General features: G+C 31.4%; 1 pseudogene; it reads right to left on the reverse strand.

Moving 5' to 3' along the window:
• Window positions 1–520: 520 nt before the first annotated feature.
• Window positions 521–6,723, reverse strand: part of LOC115887957 — a 22,134-nt pseudogene continuing 15,931 nt past the window's right edge.

Consider the following 6,723-nt stretch of genomic DNA (forward strand, 5'->3'; position numbering starts at 1 on the left):
ATAGCCTACCCATCAAATTTGGTCGCGATCGGACATCAAATTTTGATGGTTCAAAACTAACTGTCCCAGTGACACGGGTCGTACACGGTCAAGTTGGCCTTGGTCCAGACTATCGACATACCAAATTTTACTTAAACCGGACGATTTTTTCTAAGCCGTAGGCTGTCCTTGCCACGTTTCCTCTCGTGTGTCGTGTCGCGGCCTTGAATTTTTACTCCCAGCTTGCGTAAAGAAATTTCACTTCAAAAATGTCTATATCTATGTGGCACATTTATATATTCAAAAAAGTCCTATGGGTATTTCGCCACTTGGCGAAAGAGAAAAAAGTAGTTATTTTTTGTAAAGACTGCTACGTTGATCCAACGGAGACCAACTTGTCAGCGGTGGTTTACTATATAATAATACAATTTTGCATAATGGACAAAAAATACTAAAATTGCAGCGGTGTTTACAAAAATTACTATTATTCTATTTTGTACATTTTTTGTATCTTATTCTAATTTTAGATTTTTTCGGTTTGTTCTACTCAATTATCTAAGAGTCTAAACATATTTTATTACATATTACTACTCGTATTATTTTAAAGGTTAAAACAATATCAACTGGTCGTTCGGTTCGAGTTAGATTTTTTTGAATGGACCGATTTGGTATCCACATTTCCGTTTCCCATTTTGTGAATAATACTGGTATTAATGTTTAAGAACGAGGCTGCCCCGGTAAGGATCCCTGCGTTAGTTTTAGAATCCTCCTCCGATTTTGATGATGATGATTCCGAGAGAAGTGGTTTGACTCTCTTTTTGTTATAAAAATGTTACAGGCAAACTTCAGTTCGACTTTAAAAGCCTCGAAGTAACTTAACTGTAATGGAGATCATAATTATTCATAGTTAAAAGCTAGGTTAAAATACATTTTGACTTACATGTTCTTCCACCGAAACATTGTAGACGTTCCATAGGAATTCTAAAATTGCTATTATAAATGCTAATCCTAAGCATACCCTAAAACAACAAAAACACCACCGACGTTTTCTAAAGCCAAGGCGTCAGTGTTTTCTTCGACTTCCTAAAATATTATTTCTTAATATTAAATACAGGGGGTCTCAATATTCCGTGGAGATTACGAATTAAAGAATTATGTGGAGATACGTATTAAAAGATGAAAATAAGTTCGCTTAGCCACAATTTACCTCTATACAAAGTGCTCTTTGTTCGTTAGAGAGCCACAAAATTTAAAAAATAAAGGCATTTCTTGGTATTTTAATAACCGTTGAATAGCTACCAAACTCCAATGGGCAAACTGACAGAAGACAGCATTAGAAGGAGTTTAGAGATTAACACCGTCATTCGCAAGACAATGAAAACACCGACATAATGATAAACGGCGTCCAACTAGAGACCACGCAGAGATATATTTAGTTGAGCAGGGAATTAAACAGCCAGCTAGACCACTCTAAGGAAATCAGAAGGATTAAAATAGCTAGGGCTGGGTTCCTAAACATGCGGAAGTTCTTGTGCCATCCCAAAATAGCTATACCAACGAGGCTAAAAACATTAAAATGCTATATGTGGTCTCTGCTTCAATATGGATGCGAAACATGGACGCTAACACAGGAGGACATCAAACGACTTAATGCTTTTGAAATGTGGATGTACCGACGGATGCTGAGGATAAGTTGGACCTAAAAACAACAAACTGTGAAGTTTTAAACAAAATGAAAAGTCGCACTCCTAATAGGCAAAATTAAAATCAAAAAACTGCCTACTTTGCTGGACACATAACGCGGCACTGAGAAAATGAAAAAATACAGCTGATAATAGAAGGGAAAATCGACGGGTAGGAGGAAAGTATAGGGAGGAAAAAGAAGTCATGACTACGTAACATAAGAGATTAGACACACACCGACGGAAACACCCTTATCCATCAAGCTCTGGACAGAGTCATATGCCATATTGATCGCTAACCTCTTGCCAAGAGAAGGCACCTGGGAGGATTCGATTTGAATGAGATTTGGGATGCCTATGTCTTGTTAAATGTTTTAATATTTAACTTTTACAAAAATCAAGAAAAAGTAAGGGAAGGGTGAAAACTACTCCCACCCCTATATACATTTTCGTAGAAATATTTTAAAACTTCATTGACTCCATTGATTTTATTTTCATAAAATGTAAAAGACCGCGCATACATTTTGAGAAAAAAATATGTTTCTTTTCACATCAAGCTATTTGGGCACATAACATATATTATGCGCTATAATCTAGTTGACGAAAATATTAAATTTTTGTTTGTTGAATATCACAAATGAAGAGCACATGAGAAAAGCTATGAATGCCTAAAAACAAAAGTTTAATGCGCTCTAGCGGACAAAGGAAGCATTTTGTATACCTATCCGTAATTGGTGTGCCATTAACTCATTTTGATTCCAAAAATACGTAGTAATTCTATATTGTCCACGGAATATTGGGACACCCTCTAAATAATTTATTTCACTGAATTACCGATGGACATGGTTCGCCTTCTCTTTGTTTTTTCCACCATTTTTCCTTTAATTCTATAAGTTTTCCCGTTTCTTGAAGTTTTAATACCGCAGAATTAATAGAGTGTCGATAATCCGCATCTAATAATAATTTAATTCAACACTAAGATTTGTTTTGTGTAAGTAAACTTACTCATCGGCATTCCTATTCCATATGATTTAGAGTCCAGTAAATTTCCAATTCTTCTCAAGTCGCATTTTCTTTCCAATTCGTACTCAATTCCAGTAGACTCCATGAAGAATGCGTATAAAGCATTTTTGGTTGACAAGATCCTCTCAACTCCTTTGGCATTACTACTTTCAAATACTGATTTGTCCATTGCCATATTGTTCCACATTCGTTGATATAATGAGTTATTTGATTTTTCGAAGAATGTAGCTGTTGAGCCACCTTCTTGGCAGCCTTCAAAATACAGCGGATAGAAAAGGAACAATAATTGAGAAAAAACCTTAAGTTACCGTATTTGACTTTGGATTGTGTAGCTAATTCTTCCACCGAATCTATAGAATCATCCTTTCTGGACATAGTTAGAAAAGCTGCCAAATTAGCTGTATATGAACTGGTAATGATTAAGGAGAAAAACCACCAACTAGCGGTAGCTAATCTGGTACACGATCCTCTAAAATAAAAATATAAAATAAAAGTAATAGCGAAAAGGTACTGCTAAACAATGTATTGACAGGCCTTATATAGAAACTCTCGCCAATATATACAAAGCCAAAGCAAGAGTAATGATATATAAAAGAAACTCAAGGTGTCCAACTGACGAAGGATTACGACAGGGAGACACAATGTCCCCAAAGTTGTTTACAGCAACACTAGAACGAATATTCCGCCAACTGGACTGGGCCAATAAAGGATTAAAAATAGATGGAGAATATTTTAACCATCTACTTGCCGATAGTCCTGAAGAAATACAATACAAATTAACCGACTAAATACAATCAGCAATAAAGTAGGTGCCAAAAAGAATTTAGCAATAACTAAATTAATCTATAACGAACTAGTAGACAGAAAAAAAAACTAATAATAAGACAACACTTGAAATATTCGAAGAGTAATATATATTTGGGACAACTATTACAACAATAGGATCTCTACTACCAGAATTCAACAGAGGAATTAAGTTAGCATGGAACACTTATTGAAGAAACTCAATCATATTCAAATCTAAGAATGCTATTTAAAGAAGAAAACATTTGTCCAATGTACTATCAGTCATGATTTATGCATGCGAAACCTGGACATTAAAACGGACGACATAAGGAAACTGCCAGGTCGCACAACGTTCAATGAAATGAAATATGCTGGGAATAACCAGAAAATATCGTGAAAAGAATAGAGTGGATACGACAAATGACCCAGCTTTGGGAATTCCACAGTACCAAATCCTCAAGTGGCAATGGACAGGACTCCTAGCAAGAAGGACGAGAACAGATGAACCACAAAAATTACAGCATGGTATCCACGAGGAATTAAGACCTAGGAAGATCAAATCAGAGATGGGACCATGATGTTAAGAAATTAGCAGGGATAACTTGAGCCCCGCATAGCCAATATAACAATAGACAACAATGGGCCCTACTGAGACTACAAAGAGAGTATGTGAGGCTACACCATAACTAGAAATGGTTGAACAAGCTGAGGAGGATGATGAAATTCTATTTTTACACACTTAGGCTATACTTACTTTGGCAAAATATCACAACCTTGCGTAGTAATAGAACCTAGAGTTAACCAGCAACAGTTTTTGAGATCCCATATGTTTTCCAATTCTGAAGGATTCTGGTCGCAAGGATGGGGATTTTCCCAATCTTCCTGAACATCCAAAAATTTAATTTATTTAGCAGTTCTATAATTTTCTCTGCTTTATAAACAGGTAGAGAGCGCCTATGTAAAACCATACTTTAGACGACAGCGGACCAAGAAACCCGTACATATTTGCTTCTTCAACTTCTTCAGCTTTTTTATGCAAAATTCCTATTCCTATATGTTGATTATGAATTAAATTGCGAATTTCTGTTTATTAATAAAATACGGTAAGAATTACACAATGTCATAAAAGGCATGCTAAAATCAATAGCTTCTCTTCGTTCGGGAGTTATTGTGAAATCGCATATGGCTAAGTCAGCTCTCTAAAATGAAATTATTGTGACTTTATGATTTATATCAATATTTAATATATTATACCCGTTCCTTTAAATCTTTGACTAAGTTTGCTGGTAAATTGTCTTGGGTTATTTGAAACTCAAATATTATGTTGTTCCAATATTTTAGCAATTTACTGCACGGTGAATTAAATCTATAGAGTAACCATAATAACGCCCGTTTCCTGAAGCTTCGGGATCTGGATTTACAAATAAATAAGGTGGACCTATCCTGAAATATAAAAATCAAAAGCTAAAAATAGAAATAACATTTATTAGAAATATATTAGTATATTGTTTAGAACTTAAAAACAAAAAACAAGCGATAAGCATGAGGCAGTACGGTGACCACTTTGGGAATCATTGATGTAAATGATCGTTATAAGTAGACTGATGGTTGTCTAGTAAATAGGATGTGGTTAAAATAAACCAAATTTTAAATTTGACATAATGTCAAAAGTATTTCATGGGCGCTATTTATTTATTTTTATTTATTTTTTTCATTCAATGTATTATTATATAAGCCCTAAATTCATTTTTTTTTGTTTCATCTACATCATGAAATTAAAAATCAAAATAACAGGTCCGGTAAATTTACTCAAAACAAGAATTAAGACAATATTTTTCACAAAGTGTTAAAATTAGTTACTTATAGTACGAGAGCTAGCAACGTCGGGAAAACGAGAATTTTAAGAAAGCTTGTTCTTTAATGTACAGGGACATCATTTTAAGTGTCTCACCCAATTTAAAATTTTCCTGTTACCTATTTGAAGATAGTAAAAATACATTTTAACGTAATTTCTCGTGAGGATGCCGATTTTTTATTAATCTCTGAAAGGGCACTAAAACGTCGAATTTGTTTGTTTTGACAGATACGACGCCATCTTGATTTTTTAAATGGAAACCCTACATATTTTAGCACTTTCCGGTAGACATATTTTAGCTAATTTCAAAATATATAGTTTGAAGTATACTTTGCGCTTACCGTTTCGATATACAGTGGATTTAAAAATGAATTGTTCCAGAATCATTTTAAGTGTCTCACCCAATTTTAAAATTTTTCCTGGTTACCCTATTTGAAGATAGTAAAAATACATTTTAACGTAATTTCTCGTGAGGATGTGATTTTTTATCTGAAAATTTTTAAAACGATCAATTTTTGACAGATACGACATATCTTGGTTTTTTAAATGGAAACCCTACATGTTTTAGCACTTTCCGGTAGACATATTTTGGCTAATTTCAAAAATATATAGTTTGGTATGCTTTGCGCTTACCGTTTCGATATACGGTGGATTTAAAATGAATTGTTCCAGAATCATTTTAAGTGTCTCGCTAATTCGAAATTTTCCTGTTACCTATTTCAAGATAGTAAAATACATTTTAAAACAAATTAATAAAAAAAAAAAATATTTTTTTTATCTCTTTTTAAGAGCGATCAATGATTTGACGCCATCTTGATTTTTTTTTTTTTTTTTTTTTTTTTTTTTTTTTTTTTTTTTTTTTTTTTTTTTTTTTTTTTTTTTTTTTTTTTTTTTTTTTTTTTTTTTTTTTTTTTTTTTTTTTTTTTTTTTTTTTTTTTTTTTTTTTTTTTTTTTTTTTTTTTTTTTTTTTTTTTTTTTTTTTTTTTTTTTTTTTTTTTTTTTTTTTTTTTTTTTTTTTTTTTTTTTTTTTTTTTTTTTTTTTTTTTTTTTTTTTTTTTTTTTTTTTTTTTTTTTTTTTTTTTTTTTTTTTTTTTTTTTTTTTTTTTTTTTTTTTTTTTTTTTTTTTTTTTTTTTTTTTTTTTTTTTTTTTTTTTTTTTTTTTTTTTTTTTTTTTTTTTTTTTTTTTTTTTTTTTTTTTTTTTTTTTTTTTTTTTTTTTTTTTTTTTTTTTTTTTTTTTTTTTTTTTTTTTTTTTTTTTTTTTTTTTTTTTTTTTTTTTTTTTTTTTTTTTTTTTTTTTTTTTTTTTTTTTTTTTTTTTTTGTAATGTTGCTAATTTCAAGTTTACCGTTTTCGATATTTAAAATGGTGTTCCAGAATCATTTAAGTGTCTCACCCAAC

The sequence above is a fragment of the Sitophilus oryzae genome, unplaced genomic scaffold (assembly GCF_002938485.1).
Source record: "Sitophilus oryzae breed Bouriz unplaced genomic scaffold, Soryzae_2.0 scaffold_1166_pilon_pilon, whole genome shotgun sequence".
Lineage (NCBI taxonomy): Eukaryota > Metazoa > Arthropoda > Insecta > Coleoptera > Curculionidae > Sitophilus > Sitophilus oryzae.